The sequence below is a fragment of the Eutrigla gurnardus genome (assembly GCF_963514095.1).
Source record: "Eutrigla gurnardus genome assembly, chromosome: 18".
In the NCBI taxonomy this organism is placed as follows: Eukaryota; Metazoa; Chordata; class Actinopteri; order Perciformes; family Triglidae; genus Eutrigla; species Eutrigla gurnardus.
This window is the reverse complement of record NC_139929.1, coordinates 16,022,483-16,040,090: the sequence shown is the minus strand read 5'-3', so window position 1 is coordinate 16,040,090 and position 17,608 is coordinate 16,022,483.

The window sequence follows — 17,608 nt, the reverse complement described above, 5'->3', positions numbered from 1 at the left end:
GTATGCGCCTGTGTGTGTGTGTGTGTGTGTGTGCTCCCTGCCTACTGAAAGTGAAAATCTGGTGAAGCAGCAGGCATAAGTGAAAAAAAAACTGCAATGCACTTGGACGTGATATAAGGTCAGCAGTACTGTGTGTGTGTGTGTGTGTGTGTGTGTGTGTATATATATACACACAGTACTGCTGACCTTATATCACGTCCAAGTGCATTGCAGTTTTTTTTATATATATACACACACACACACACACAAACACAGCATAAATGTCTAAAAGTCAAGCGATCCGTCTTGTGTTTTATCACAAAGTCACTGTTGCTATATGAAGTCACATATTAAAGTTGCAAAAGGCAACTCCACACTTTTGTACACACACACACACACACACACACACATTGGGAAGTCACAGACTGTGTGTGTGTGTGTATATATATATATATATATATATATATATATATGTATGTATATAAATCTTCTTGTTCTGAGTTCTAATCCTCCAGCTGGCTGGGCGGTCCTGTGTGGAGTTAGCATATTTTCCCATGTCTGTGGGTTTCCTCAGGGATCTCCTCCCCTAGTCCACAGACATGCAGGTGAATTGGAGACTTTAAATTGCCCATAGGTGTTTAAGTATTTTATTCATTTTTTTTTTTTTTTTAATGTAGTTAATAAGTATCACAATATTACTGTTGGTTTTAGATTACCTCACAGTGCCTTCCAGCTCTGGCTCTCATTATCCAGGACTCAAATCATTTGGCACATTACAGTTCCCAGATTTGAAAAGAAGATACCACCATTGAATTCTTTCACTTGAATCTATAATCTGATATTTTGTACCTTCCCCTCAGTACTGCAGGTGCACAGTTCAAACCTTCTGTAACACCACAGTCTTGGCATTCCCAGTCCAAACAAATGAGTGGGAGCGAAGCCAAGACGTGAGTTAAACATGATCTCTGTGGTGCTGAAGGTGGAGGAAGTGAGCAGCACGGGGCCAAACAAGGTGCAATCACTGAGAGCAGGAGGAGGCTGTGTTGAGGCTACTGGAGGTCCTGTGGGCCGGATTGAATAAAACTCTGACAGTTAATGACAGACCGACTTCATCCCGAAGGATATCTAATTCATCCACTGTGGGTTTAATCGTACCTTTGCAGCTACAACATTTCAACACCGAGCCGGATCGTCATCGTTCCTGCTAGAAAGTTGATTGCATTTCTTTTACAAGAATGTAACAAGATGAAAATATGTATAACTATTATAATTCAATATCATTTGATCATAATAATGTTGCCTGATGAACATTTTATCATACAATGTATTTAAAAAAAATGCATTCTTAGTCCCAGCATGCATTGTTGCATCTATCACCTCCGTTTACATTTACATGAAGTTACATTTCTTAAGTTGCATGTTTGACTTATTTCATGAAATGATTCTAAACAATGCACAGTAACAGCGATTTAACCTCATAAAAGTGTTTGCATCTGTCGCTCGAAGCATTGATTTCTGTGACAAAAGACCTTTAATTCACAGGATGGGACGTTTCTGCGTTTGTTTTTGGAATCAACAGAAACCTGCAGTCAGTGGTTACCAGTGTTGGGAACGTTACTTTAACATTTACATTTAGGTCATTTAGCAGACGCTTTTGTCCAAAGCGACTTACAATAAGTACATTTGTCAAAAGAAGGAAACAAAGAAACCACGACGTATCATTGCCGATGCAGTAAGAGCTAAAAATAGAACAAGTGTTAGGTCCTCATCTGAGTAAAGTAGTACTTCAAGAGTAACAGTGCTACGATTTTTTTTTTTTTTTTTTTTTTTTTTTTTTTTTTTTTTTTTTTTTTTGCGGGTGGGGGGGGGGTCGAGGGAGGGTGTTAGTGGGTCATGCTAAAAAAGTAATTAGTTATAGTTACTCACTACTTGTTCCAAAAAGTAACTGAGTTAGTAACTGAATTACTTTATAATAAAAGTAACTAGTTACCAGGGAAAGTAACTATTTGCGTTACTGTAAAAAAAAAAGTTGCTTTATGTCAAAGAATTTGGATTTTTCTTGTAATGAGATGGCAAACTGTAGTCTTGTAGTCTACTCCTATAGTCGCGTAGCGTGTTGTCTTGTGTATAATAATTGAGATCGCATTCTCCGCACCTCGCATGCGGGAATAATTCAAACTTGAGGAGAAATTATACAGTGGGAGACGCTGTGTCTGTCATATATCACAAAACAGGGTCAGAGCGCACAGCAGTAGACATAATGACCCCGGTGCCTCGAGCCGCTGCGCCGTTCATCATCATCATCATCACCACCGTCTTCACCATCCGCGCTCCACAGCTATACCGGATTCCCGTCCAACACCAGAACGGCGGGACACCGGGGCCCGCGTGGCCCTCGCGCGCCGCTCAGACCAGCAGCAGCCCCAACTCCGGCTTCAGCTCGCGGCAAGTTTGCACGTTTCTCCACGGACAACAGGCTGCCGAGACCAGGCACGACCTGAAGACGTAATCTTACTATACATCAGCCAATAATTGCTGAGAGGTTATCTCATCCTCCCTTCTCTCATGACAACACGTGCACGAGTCCTATCATGAAGTTAAAAAAAAGTTCATTGTGCGACTTGAGTAACGTGCAGTAACGGGGTGTCGGCAATGATAACGGCGTTATAGTGACAGTCAAAGTAATTAGTTAGATTACTCGTTACTGAAAAAAGTAACGGCGTTAGTAACGCCGTTTATTTCAACGCCGTTATTCCCATCACTGGTGGTTACCATGATATTACAGTCACTAAACCGGGCAAAAGATAGACCGCCACCAAAATGCATCTTAATAAATTCCCCAAAGCGGACACTGATTACATTGTTTCACCGAGGTGATCTCTTGGAAGAGCATTGATGAGAACACGAACCCCCAGATTATCACTTTTTTTTATTACCACTGGAGAAAACCCTTAATCTCCAGGCTGAAGTGAAGGTCGCCCAAGGCCTCAGAGCTGAATTAGTTCAACTCCATGAAGAGCTCGAGCAGAGTACTCTGCGCCAGGACATCGCGAAAGAGGCCCTGACAAAACAAGCCTCCGCTAACCAGCAGTTGGGAAATGAACTCCAGACCGCCAAAGAGGACAACAAGGACCTCCGAGCTGAATTAGCTCAGAAGACCCTGGACCAGGAGCTGGCGAAGGAGGCCCTGAGAAAACAGGTCTCAACCAACCAGCAGCTCTCAAATGACCTCCAGACTGCTGAGGAGGACAACAAGGACCTCCGAGCTGAATTAGCTCAGCTTAAGGTAGAACTCCAGCAAAAGACCCTTGACCAGGAGCTGGAGAAGGCACCAGCAGACGTTGAGGTTGTGAATGGTGGTGCTCTTCAGGGAGCTGAGGAGCTGCACCAGATCTCACCCGACCAGCTGGTGACTGATCTCCTGGTCGAAAGCCTGGAGCAGAGTCTTGCTTGTGTGGAGCTGCAAGAGGAGGTGCAGCTCCCCAAGAAGAAGAAATCTCTCTTCAAGATGTTCAGACACATTATCGGTCTGCGCAAAAGGCGTTGAACTGGTGCTGTGTCCCAATTTGGCCCTAAATTTATAATTGGAAAATAATATATGCTGTAAAAAAAAACAAATACAGCTATATATTATTATAAAAAAAAGGGCGGCACAGTGAATTGTACTGTGTCGTGTGGGTTTTCTCCGGAAGTTCCAGTTTCCCCCAACTGGTCCCCTGCACTTTTTACCATCCAAAAACCAACGTGGCATCATGACTTTCGTTTGTGATAACACGCCATAATGGCATACGAGTTGGCGTGTCATACATACGCCACTTCATGAGATCATTTCTGCAAAAACAATGTTACGCTATAGTAAACAAAGACGCGTCAAGCACTAGGACCAAGCAAATATATGATTATTATTGTTGTTATTATTACTATTGGATTAGAATTGGGTGATAATGTTTTGCTACATGATTTACAACCACTCAAACCAAAAAAGGGAACAGTCAACTTAAACGTAGCAATAGAAAACTAGAAGAACTACCAGAAAACACAGTGAACTGAAAGAGTTAGAGTTTTATTAAAAATACTTTTGTCCCCCCACACCTCTGAAATCAAAATTTCCTCCTTGCACACATTACGTAAAAACATACATACAGTACTGTTTTTTCCCCCTAATTTACACTACAAAGAGTAAATATATTTATTATTTATTTTTGGTACATTGCTTAACAAGCATAGTTTCATTTTGCTTAGTTGTGACCTGTTGAGGTGCAATAAATATCAAAAGTTCCAAAAGATATATTGTGTGATTTTTACCAATCCACTCTATAAGCATAGTAATTATAATATCTCCAATAAAATTGTTTAGATTTGTGCACTGTGGATTTCTGTTTGTAATGTATTGAGTATCCATTCCATTATAATATTCAGATTTATCATAAATAATTGAACACGCACATGTATTTTAAGTTCCGTCAAAGAGGGATGGAGATGGGGTCCAAATTATTTGACACGTCAGTATTTAAAAATTATTTGAAAGTAACACAATAGTTACTTTCCAAAGTAACTAGGTACTTTTAGAATTTGTAACTCAGTAACTACTTTAGTTATTTTCTGGGAGAAGTAACCAGTACTTTAACTAGTTACTTTTTTAGAATAACTTGGCCAACACTGCGTAAAACTGCCGTAATGCAGTGCTTAAAGGGCAATGCACCAAAAACAGACCTGAAGCGATTACATGCAGCAAGTAACTGTAGTTACCTCTGGGTTACACATTTATTTCCTTACTTGCGCTTGCTTATTGACCGTCATACACCATGTGCCTAATAGCCATGAGGGACTCTGGGACACGCCCCCCTCCAATATATATGAAAGAAATTCTGTAGATTCAGGTTCATTCTCAGAAAACTGCACCATTTTCAGGATCTTGTGTAGGATTACACAACGGAGTGGGGGCAGAAGATTGCCAACCAGGTTACATGAGGTATATGATAGAGTTCTCAACGGGCCTGAAAATCATGACCCTACCCGACCTGACCCGTGGCTTTTAAAGCCCGGACCCGATGTAACCCGACACATCAACATGGATTATCTGCCTGAACCCGGCCCGCAGCCCGACGCCGCCGCCCCCCCCTTCTTTTTTTTTCTCATACACATATTATCATGACAAGAAAACGGCGACGGTGAATTCACCTGCGGCAAGTTTACTTTTCACCAACTCAGGTCTGCCCCCGCCCCTCTCCATGATGCACGTTACACGCAGCAGCCAGACTTTCTTAACGGTGAACAGCAGCGATGAATAATACATGATATTTTCACTGTGTGGAAAAAATTAAGCCCGAGGTCCGACCCGACCCGAGTCACTTGCTTATGTTTTAGACCTGAACCGACCCATTGAGAACTGTAGTGTATGAGTATATGGGAACAGCAGTGGGAAGCTATGATGATTGAATGATTGATTTAAAAACATATGATTTAAAAACATCGTAATACTAATCGTGGACCCGCCCTTTAAAGTCAAGCTGAAATGAAAAATGTGATTTTAACTAGGGATGGGAAGACTAGATGGCACTGCCACATGATTTGTGTAGTATATAAATCATTTAGTGTGTGTTTGTGTGTATATGTGTGCGGCAGGCTATACAGTCTATTGTGGGAGGCTGGCAGCACCATCTGCTGGTTAAGCAGCAGAAAACTAAATGAAAAATAAATTACATCCGAGGAACGGTGCAGGTCACAGCGCATGCTGCAACAACAGTGTTGTTACAACACTGTACAGCAAGCTAACAAACATTAGCACCAACTACCTTGCCCTCAAACCGCCGAACAATGGAGTCGAATGAGGTCGAAATTGAGGACGCTCCGCTGGATACAGGTCATTTGTCTGGCAGTATTTTCTCATTAAAAAATAATTGGCTCGAGTAACAACGTTATTCATTTCGATCATAGAAACAAACGTTAGCAGCACAGCTAACGCTAGCAGCATTTGCACTGTCCTGTTACGGGCATCCGGCTGTCCAGCGGCTGGACGGTGGCCGGCCGGACATCGGCTGGACGCTAGCAGCATTAGCACTGTCCTGTTACGAGCTGTGCTGCTAACGTTTGTTTCTACGATCTAAATGAATTACGTTGTTACTCCGCTGTCCGGCCGCCTTCGGCGCGTTTCGATACGCCATCAGCTCCGGCAACCTTGAGTCTGGAGGGGAGGGGGTGGAGGGGGAGACGGATACGACTCGCCACAGTGTTTTGAATTTGAGTGTAGTATCGTTTTTGGCCACATTCTTACATATAGTGCCTTTAAGAGAGGCTGAGATAACTTAAACTAGGGTTAGAGCACTAAGGGATTGTTCTTGTTTGTGTTTGAACTGTTGGGCCGTGTGTTTCCTTGTGTGCAACTGAAACAAAAATAAATAAGTTGTAATTACGCAGTAATATTTTGTTTTGTTAGTTTGTTTTTTGATATCGTATCGTGACGTATCGTTTCGTGACCCTGGCATATCGAGGTGCATCGTATCATGAGTTTAAGTGTATCGTCCCATCCCTAATTTTAACTGCACGTACTTAAATCAGCTAGTACCAACGAGAGAGAGAAGGTGGTGAGCTAATTCCTCCCGACCTTATGTCCTGCCTGTGTTTCCTTGTTTCCTGTTTCACTGGGAAATAAGATTGTCTGTATGCCAGTTAATCAAGTATCTGTATATCTCTAACCCAAAGGAGATTTAGTAATTACCAGAATTGTATTTGTTTTATGTTAATATTTCACACATTTTTTTAATATATACTGTATATATACAATTTTGGCATCGGGAGCGAGTTGGATATTATAGACGAGCTGAAGACTCCGTGCCATTCACACCCATTATAACATCTGAAACTTCACCAAACTCAAACTGCGATATCGGGAAAACCGTATGGACCATCGACATGGATGTTTGACCCAATAAAGTCCACAGTCTTGTGAACGTTTTAAACTTTTAATCACGTTTGGAAGTTAAAGTATGGCAAACTTTTGGGATGCTGAAGTCAATGAAAAACCAATGTAAACATTTTTAAGAGCAGTGGTTACCATGGCAACCTGAAAGTTCTTTTCTTTTTTTTCAATTTTGGAATGTACAATGTGCTTTGATGTCTTAATGTCTTTGATGTCTTTGATGACTGGTGACATCACGTGACACTGGAGTGTATAAATACAAGCAGCGACCAGAACTCAGCGTGGAGTTATTGGAGTTTGGAGACAGAGAGACCTTTTGAGAGATAGTAATTGAGAGTGAATTGAGTGAATTTTTGAACTTTTTACAACTTTGTGAGAGGAACGAAATTTCAACTACGTTCAAACAGATAGTGACAGAACTTTTACATCTGGAGCGGGCTGTCTCCACCAGTCTGCTCTTCTCGTCCATCTGTTCCTAGGCGAAAGCCAGTTTACATTTTAACATCTTGTAAACCATCACCCCTGCAGCCAAGATGCAGCAGGGAAACAGCGACAGGCCTTGTGCCACACTGACCCCCATGACCCACAACTTGCTGCACTCAATGCTGAGTGAGCTGACGCAAATCAATGCTGATGAGTACAGCATTAGGAAGGGGCTCACTAAGGAACTCGTACGGCAAAAGATCCTGAAGAAATTTTACATTAACCGGGAGAAGGCCGTCCGTTGCAAACTGGAGAGGCTCAAGAGATCAATTGAGCCAGAGACCCTGAACAAAGTAGAGATCGCCTCTGCAGTCCATAGCCCCGTCAAGATCAAGGGGAAGAAAGCTCTTCGGAGGAAACATGAGGACCTCAAGGTGTCTTATGCCATCCTTCAGCAAAATATGGAACAGATGGAGAAGGCGATCCAGACCCTCCGGCAGGAGAACTTTGAAAAGGATGAGGAATTGGAGAAAGTGAAAGTACAGGCCTCAACCAGGCTCCAGGCTAAGGTGAAGGTCCCCCAAGGCGTCAGAGCTGAATTAGTTCAACTCCAAGAAGAGCTCGAACAGAGTACTCTGCGCCAGGACATTGCTAAAGAGGCCCTGACAAAACAAGCCTCCGCCAACCAGCAGTTGGTAAATGAACTCCAGACCGCCACGGAGGACAACAAGGACCTCCGAGCTGTAGTATCTCAAAAGACCCTGGACCAGGAGCTGGCGAAGGAGGCCCTGATAAAACAGGTCTCCACCAACCAGCAGCTCTCAAATGACCTCCAGACTGCCGAGGAGGACAACAAGGACCTCCGAGCTGAATTAGTTCAGCTAAAGGTAGAACTCCAGCAGAGGACCCTTGACCAGGAGCTGGAGAAGGCATCAGAAGACATCGAGGTTGTGAATGGTGGTGCTCTTCAGGGAGCTGAGGAGCTGCACCAGATCTCACCCGACCAGCTGGTGAGTGAGCTCCAGGTCGAAAGCCTCGAGCATAGTCTTCCTTGCGTGGAGCTGCCAGAGGAGGTGCAGCTCCCCAAGAAGAAGAAATCTCTCTTCAAGAGGTTCAGACACTTTATCGGTCTGCGCAAAAGGCGTTGAACTGGTGCTGTGTCCCAATTTGGCCCTAAATTTATAATTGGAAAATAATATATGCTGTAAAAAAAAAAAATACAGCTATATATTATTATAAAAAAAAGGGCGGCAAAGTGAATTGTACTGTGTCGTGTGGGTTTCCCCCGGGAGCTCCGGTTTCCCCCCACTAGAAAAAAAACAATTTGGCCCCAAATTAAAAATCTCCTCATCCCCTCCCCTCTCCCCTATTATCCCCTCCCATGTGGGTTTTCCTCCGGGTGCTCCGGTTTCCCACAACTAAAAAAAAAAACCTTTCCGAGAACCATCACCTTAACGCGGTGGAGAGGTTTGCGTGTCCCTATGACCCTGAGGGCTGTTTTGTCTGGAGCTTTGTGCTCCTGGTGGGGTTTCCCTTGGCAAATTGCTCTCAGGTGAGGGGCCAGACTAAGAATGGTTCAAAAGACCCCATAATAATCTAGGAAGAAGAGGAGTGACCCGGCCCGGAGGAAGCCCAGGGCCCCCGTCTGGAGCCAGGCCCGGAGGGAGGGCCCGTCAGCGAGCGCCTGGTGGCCGCAATGCCACAGAGCCCGGCTGGGCACAGCAGAAGAAGAAGAAGAAGAAGAAGGGACGTGGCAACCGCTCCTCAGCCACCAAAACGGCCGCTCAAGCTGAAGCCTGTTTGTGGACATAAGAGACTTCTTTAGAAGTCAAAGTCTAAGTTACTCCAAGAAATGCGTTACACCCATCCTGCAACACCTTCACTGGCTCCCAATAAAGCAGCATATCCACTTCAAGATCCTCCTCATCATTTACAAAGCTCTCAATAATCTGATCAATAAAATGTATTATTATTATTGTTGTTATTATTACTATTGGATTAGAATTGGGTGATAATGTTTTGCCACATGATTTAGACCCGTTTTTGAGGAAGCCAGGACTGCGGTGGAATAGTCCAAAAATTAGGTCCTAACTCCTATTCCTTGACCTCTGGGGAAACGTCACAAGGTTAAGGAAAGGTGGAGGGAGAGCTCAAAAGGATTTAGGAAGACGACCGCGGTGCTCAGAGAATCCAACCGGACTTTCACTAAGCTACGTCATTATAACGCTGCTGATGATTGACAGCAGATGATCTTCACAGGTGAGTGACGTGCGTCTGTGCTGCAGAAACTGCAATATTGGACAACAAAAAGTTGGTTTTATAAGCAGCTGGTTCACCAGCTTCAGTCCAGCAGCTCCTCTTTCCTGTTTGACCGTTTCCTGTATTTACATTTCATTTGTGGTTTTAGTTTCGTTTTTTGTCAAATTTATAACATGATTGAAATAAATAAAAAAATACCATTTAATTATGACCACCGTCCACACACCACTTGTTTACTTCCGGGTCACTTCTTCCCGTAAGAAACCTTCCTAAGCTAAAGGACTATTTGACTGCAGCCAGAGAAAACCAAAAAAATGTTGAAATGAAAGAAAGGTGGTGGAGATGAGAAAGAAATGGGTGATTTAAGCAGCTGAAAAAAACGTGTGCAAATTAACACTGCACTCTCAGATCAATATTTAGGCTTGTATATGCCACTTTGCCATATACACTGTGCAAAAGCTTGTTTTGATTCTGCAGTCAGTTGTATAACTACTATTGCAAAGGCATTATAACAATGTCAGTATAACAATGATAGGCCTATTTCATTCTCATTTTCATTTCTAGGAACAAGAGACATTAGATAGGGAAGAGACATTCGTACGTACTAAAAACATGTTAGAATGCACCAGAATGCAAGAAATTGTATCTACTTAATTCAGAATTTTCCATATAAATTGCTGCCAACACCCCTGAGTGCAGTGGTAGTACAGTAGTAAGATACTGACAGTCAGAGGAAATAATAGTACTACTGAAGTGTTTGCTCATGTGCACGTCCACCATGATAATGCTATCACAAGCAAAACAGCATTTTATCACTTCGAAAACACCAATTGGAAGCAGAATATGTATCTTTAAGCTGAGGTCAACTTCCCTTTGTTATTCTTACACAGCTGCTTTATCTTACGGAGATCATTTTTACATAAAAAATAACCCTTACTTGGATTTCATGCACATACCGTCTCAAAAGTGAAACGCTGTCCTATATTCCTCACATATCAAACACACACACCTGACAGATTACAGTTGGCATCTGTAGCCTAGATATGAGATAGTCGCTGCTCTTATCCAGAGGAAGTGGAGCTCAGCGGGGAGGCAGCCGGAGGCCAGAATGCAGCCAGGAGAGGAAAAGGGAGGCTGTTATCAGTGTCTCCATCTGTGGACGGTGGCACAAGACAAGATGAGAGACACACCTTCCATTAACCTTCACCTTCCTCCTCTTGTCCTCCCGTGTGCGTGTCTTTGTGTTTATACGGTGGCGTGGCAGATAAAACGCTGGCAGGGCAGCGTGTGGAAAGTTACTGGGAGCGGGAAGTATGTGTGTCAACCCTCCTCTTAGTCATACAGACGTGCAAGATGTTATCTTAACTCATCTGCATCCATCACATCCTGCTCATTTATATTGATATGTTTTCAGTTTTTCCATATGTTCCATCTTGGGTGATTTATCACACGTACTACGTGTTGAGTTAATTTACATTTAAATCTTACTTGAGATCAATTTGAAACAAAACAACAACAAAAATGATCAAGTAGGTGCGGCTGGGAGCTTTGTGTCTCCTCATGCTTCCATGTGCTCTCTGTGGATGACATGAAAACCATTTATTCGCCTTTTTTTTCATTTGACCTCTAAGTATTGTAATAAAGGGCCATTTCGTTTATAATGATTGTGTATGAAGGTATTTTTGGGACCTGCAATTCCTACTGTGGCCACTAAGTCCAGCACCCAGCGCTGTGAGAGCTTCCTACAGACCTTCTTCACAGCCGACGTTTTGACTCATTGCAGGAAACGTTCAGGTGAAACATACTTGTTTTAATGACAGCTCAGTCCCATTAAGGGTCCCAGTAAGTCCCACCAGTGAGTGCACAATACCAGTCCCTGGGACTAGCTCACCCAAATGGATCGTAATGTGCTGTTCCTGCTATGACATCATACATGTCTGCTGTGAAAAAGGTATAATTCATGCATTGACTACTGTTGGTTGTGGCAAGTTGTGATTGATGACTAAATGGACCCGAATAGGCACTATGACATTCACTGCTCTCAGTTCAGTATGTGTCGCTGCTCCAATGTCACATTCAGTTCAGAACAAAAGCAAAGACACAATATCTATCTTCTGCACCCTATAGCTGTTTCCTGCTGTAATGTCCACTTCCCCACGCCGATCATTAAAGTCACAGCCCCTCACGTCCGCCTCAGTCAATGTAACTAATTCAGGAAACTGTGACCCAGGCAGTAATATTTTTCATCCACGGGTGACCTTTGTCAGGCTGGAAGTGTGATGATGAGGAGACCTGCAGCTTAACGCCGGCTGACAGCCTTGTTATGTAGGATTTGATTGGTCCCCGGGGGTGTGTCACACACCGACATGAAAAAAAAAGAAAAAAGAAATTGGGTTGTTAACATTCATGAGAAATGATCAGGGTGTCAAAGGGAGAGCATCATATTGTCATGTCTGCAGACAGCGCTGAGCTATTTGACTGGCCGTCTCTCTTCCATTCAGCCCTGTGATGTGTGGATCTATCTTATCTGCTCAACCTATTTCTTTCATTTTTTTTCTCTTTCTTGATTTCCACCCCCCCTCCTATCCTCCCTTCCTTTACTCTCTCCCTCCTTTCCACCCCTCCTTCCTTACTTGCTTTCTTATTTCCTCCGTTCCCTCTCTCCATTCCTCCCTTTTTCCCTTCTTTTACGTGTTCTCGTCCTTTCCTTCCTTCCTTCCCTTCCTCGCTCCCTCCCTTTACCATTACTACACTTCCTATTCCTTTCCTTATCTTCCTTCCTTTCCTTCCTCCCTCTGTCCCTCCCTCCCTTCCTTCATACCCTAAAACCCTTCCTTCCTTCCTTATTTCACTTGCACCTTCCCTTTTCCTTTCATCCCTTCCTGTTCCTTCTCTTCTCTTCCCTCCATCCCTCCATTTCCTTCCTCTGCCTTCCCTTGTCTTCCTTTTAAACTTTCCAATCATTCATAGCATCATCATCCTCCTTTCTCAACTTTTCTCAACAATTTTTGCAGTCAGTCAGTCTGAATCAGGCTGCAATGCACGCACGAGAAATCAGTGGAAAAAATAATGCGGTAAGATATGAATCATTTTAGAGATTTTAGTTTAGCATCACGACCTGATGTGTAATGCTAAGTGTTAGCATGTCCATGCTTATCCCATACTCCCCAGCTCGAAACAACACCATGGTGACTGTGAAACGTGACTTTAAACTTTACTGGCTAGTGTAAATCACAGCCCTGTCACGTTGTGCCTTCATTCAGATTAATGTGCACACCGACTGGCCGGGCATTAAGCCCCACCGGCCCTCTCAATGACACACCTCAGTGCTCTGTGGCTCTCTGCTGCGCACCTGCCACAAACACACACACCGCAAACACACACCGAGGCTCGTCATGCTCTCACTGAGGAGCACATGGACTCAAAAACACACACGTCTTCACCAGGAAAAGCCACTAAAGCAGCACTCTGCAACCCTGGGAGGAGAGATGAAGTGGAAAGAGTGAAACAATGGGAATGTTCGGGAGTTAGATGCATCTCAACTGGGGAGTTCTCCAACGAAAACACAGCTATGGCCTCGCTCACACTCGTCTCAGCACCTTTACTTGAAACGCACTTTAAGATGGAGGATCAACTCTTCATGATGAATATTATTGCATTGTGTCCAGGAAATTTAAAGTGAATCTTTGACAAGAGACAAAACTATGTGATTCAGGTGTTTTTACAAGCTTCGGTAAAAAATAAAGGAGGAGGAAGCTGTCCAAGAATACAAACATTCACTAGAAGCGTTACACCATGGATATACTGTCAAAAAGTGCAAAGGTTTTAATGTTGTAGCGACAGTTTTCCTATAAAAGGTCGCTAAGAGGCTTAGGTGGGCTCCAGGCAGTTACGCGTCGTTCAAATGAATCCAAGTCCAGTGATGTTTATTGTTTGACGATTTATTATTGGTTATTTGACAATTTGACGGTAAACAGAAAATATGAATAAGGAGCGCCACTAACCCCCTTTCTCTCTTACCCCCAGCCGCTCCGAGTGCCCTAGTGTATAGATTAAACCACACCCATGTGTCAATCAAAACGGGAGTGACATGACCAAAAAACAGTATGAGTGACCTTTCAAAATAAACAATAAACAAACAGACCAAATATGGATTTTGGCCCCTACAAATGTCAAATTAACATTTTAAACATTATTTAAAATAGTTAAGGAAGCATTAAAGTGGATACTTCCCTCAATAATACCCCCTTTGTTTAGCCTCTACACTTTAACATAATCCTCATTTAGTCAAAAATACATTTTCAAAACAGGCTTTTCACGCCCGGAGTATCAACAGCCATTGTTCCCAAAATGCCTCATCCCAAAGAATCAGATGTTAATGATTCATTCTTGGGTTTAACGATGAATTAGTGGCTCTTTTTATTTCCTTGGGACAAGTTCTATAGTCACCAGATGTGGCTGTCTTTAAAAATGCTCATAAGTCACACTGGTGTCGACTCTTGTTCGCTCTCTCCGAACTCGGAGTCATTCTCAACAGCATCTGGTTAATTCAGAAGAAAACATCATATGTAGGGGACCAGAGGAGAGATTTGAAAGGATACTCTGCCCCCTTTTGGTAGCTGCCAGAAAGGCAGCACTGCACATTCAGGACTGGGACCTCATATAGCACCGACAATCGGTCCTTTTCAACTTTTCCAAATATTCCCTTTGAAGATATATTTAGTACCATTCCCAAGATATGCTAAACACTGCACATGTGCAAAGTGTTTGATCACCCAAATCGTATTTATATGTCTTGAAATTATGTGCTGCCTGTAATATATATATCACAGGCAGCACATAATTTCACCAGCTTTCATGTTTGGGATTCCAGGTAGATTATCACTCAAAGACTGTATAATGAACCATACTATGCAGACATATATGTGTATTTCCTTAACAAATAGGATTACAAACAACTTGTGGTTAACAGACGTGCATTTTTTTTAAACAGGGTTTTCCATTAAATAGCTAAATGAAATGGGGAAGAACTTGATATTGGGCATGCACAGCAAGAACCACCGTGGCTGATAAGATTATACTGTACCTATGGAAGTCAAACTTTCTCAACAGAAAAGTAAAAATGCTACAAAATACCAGAATGCCCAGCAACAACATTGCCAAAACACCCCTACAAGGATTTCAAGGATTATTGCTTTAATCCTTGTGGACCTGCTTTGAGCTTTACCACCTAATACTTGTCCAGCACTGGTGAAAAAGGGGAATTATAATGTTCAATTTATAACAATTTAACAACTTACAACTCTGCTGAATCAGATGCCAGATGTATTCTAGTACCCCAAAAAGCCAAACTGATAGGCAAGCAGTGAAGTTTCATTTTGGTGGACTTGGTTCACATCGTTGGTGATCCGTCTCCTGATGTTTTGAATGCAGCCAGCTGTTGGTGCCGTCTGTGGTCAAATGAGTATACAATGATCACTGGCACTAGCACAATATCACCAACTCAACATTTTCCCAAAGTATTTTAATGTATTTCAGCTCAATGTTTTGGTTTTCCTACCCACAAATGTACTGTTGTTTTTCATCCTCACTGGTCCCATTCAACTAAAACAAAGCTCAGATGAACCAATTGTACACTAACCCTAACCCAAGCATGTGAGGTGCAGAAACCTGAAGAGGTGTTCAGGGCCTCTGATTTTGCTCATATCCAAATAATACATCAAACAAGAAACTATACAACTAACAATATGTGAGGTTGCATCTCACAATGTATTTAATCCTTTAGACAAACCAGTCAAAGTCAATGCTCCCTGTCCTTAAATAGTCTAGACCTTTTCTCTATACAAAGTTATTTAGACCCGTTGGGTTACAAGAGCACTAGACAATGAACAACTCAACAAGAAAACTCTTGAATACCGGTAGTTCACAAAAGGAATACATGTTCTCCTTCAGGAAACTGAAATAGTCTTTCATAAAGCCTTTTTTCTGCAAAACAAATCACTGCCACTTTCCCTCCTACTTCTCTTCTCCGAAGCAAGACGAGGGTCTTACAGAGGAACTGAACAGTGCTTCATTTGTATGGCATTGTTAAAAGAGTAATCACTGTGGCATTTGCCACAATGATTATTCTGTGAATCGGCCTCCCTGTGTTAGACCTTCTAATAATTTCCGGACCCCTGGTTGAGAGCGGCTCGGTATTACACCAATTAGAGCGGTGAGTCATATGTCAGTGGCCACCGGAGAATTCCGCCTCCTCCACTTTGTGCTAGCTTTATAGCTATTGCACTGTCGAGGCCTCTTGTCACTCCACTGCTGACTGACAGCTTGTCTGCATTCTGCTGTCAGGAGTGTGTGTGTGCGTGCATGTGTGTATGTGTGTGTGTGCGTGTGGACGTAAAAGGTTGTGGTTTAATCCAATGTTATATTGCAATTGCGTTCATTCATCTCCGTAAGTCCCTTTTGTCTTCTGTTTTGCATGAGTCACATCCGGAAGACTCCAGCACAAAACAAGAACATTGAAGTTTTTTTTTTTTATCTTTCCCTAAGTGCACATTAGGTCATACAAAAAACCACACAAATGATTTGCTCTTTAATAAATACCGAGCTCTTTCACAGCAACGTCAGAGGCTAGGCCCGGCCCCCGAGGCCTAATTAGATTAATGGAAGAGATGGGGAGGATCTAACGACTTATCTCCCTGCATCACTGGACACAGGAAAGATGGAGAGGCATGAGAAAGTGCATCCTCCTCCACTCATCCTCTCCTCTCTGCCCCAGACAAGTCAATGGTCCTTGAGAACGCTCAGAGATGCATTACACGAAGCCCACAGCTGCACTGCTGTGGCATTTCATTGGCTGTCCCCGGCTTGACAAGAGGAATGGAACAGCAGGATTAGGGCAGAGTGGGTGGGCCATAGTGGTGTAATTTTATTCTTAATGACAAGCCAGCGTGAGTGTCTTACTGAGATATGGGCTGAATGAACACAGGGAAATATGCAAAGACATGAAAATGACAATGGAGAGAGATTTATGGATGGAAATGGATATACTTATGGTTTCCCCCCCGACGTGTATCATGCTGATTATGAAACCAGCTTAAAGTATTCATGATGTGGAGTCGATCTAATGTGCATCACTAGTGTTGCTATAGAGCAGTGTTTAATGAGCGTACACGTCTCCATTTGGTTTCTATCTCGTACAAACAACAAATAAGTCCAGGTAAAAGTAAACACTTTTTGCTGTCCCCCACAAAATGGGTTCCATTGTGTTGTGACCATCTTGCAGCCTTTTCTTATAATGCTGCGCATGTGTCGTCAAGTTGATGCTTTAGTGAGTCGTCAAGTAGGTGAATGTTTTTTGAAATGCTGCGTGGTCAAGTTGGTGAAGCCTTTTTTTCATTTGCATGTACTTTTCTAATTTGCAGTGTGTGGAGCTCTCAGGGCCACCGTAGCAGAGAGTGTTACTGTTATAAAAAGGCAAGGAAAGTGTCTGCTCACTAATGTCTGAAAATGCAAAAAGAATTTTGCTCCATGGCTCTCCATAGTGGAACGAGGACGGATGAGTGTTGTCAGTCAGTGAACTGTTGTATCATCTGAAATTGCAGTGAGCCACAGAGTATATTAACTACAAATATGATCCATAATGTCACAGGGAACGGCACATTTTAAAGTGAAATGCTACAGCCATGAATAGGAACCCATCAGCTGCTATGAGGAAATCAAACAGGAAAGCAGGACTCTCATACATTACCGTCTCTCTCTCGAGTATCAGCATGGCAGCAAACCAATGTACTGCTGTGGAACCTAGACACCTTCAGAAAAGCCTCACCTAAAAAGACATGCTATATTGTAACAAAGCTATGTTAAAAAAATATTTTCACCACTTTACCTTGCCAGCAGACGGCCCTTATAGACAGCGATCTGAAGCCGTTTTGGCCACTGATGTTCTCTTCAAAGCGACCAGACTCCAATGAAAAAAAGTGTGATTTTTTATCTTGAAGAACACCCTGAGCTGCTGGTCTACCTTAATGC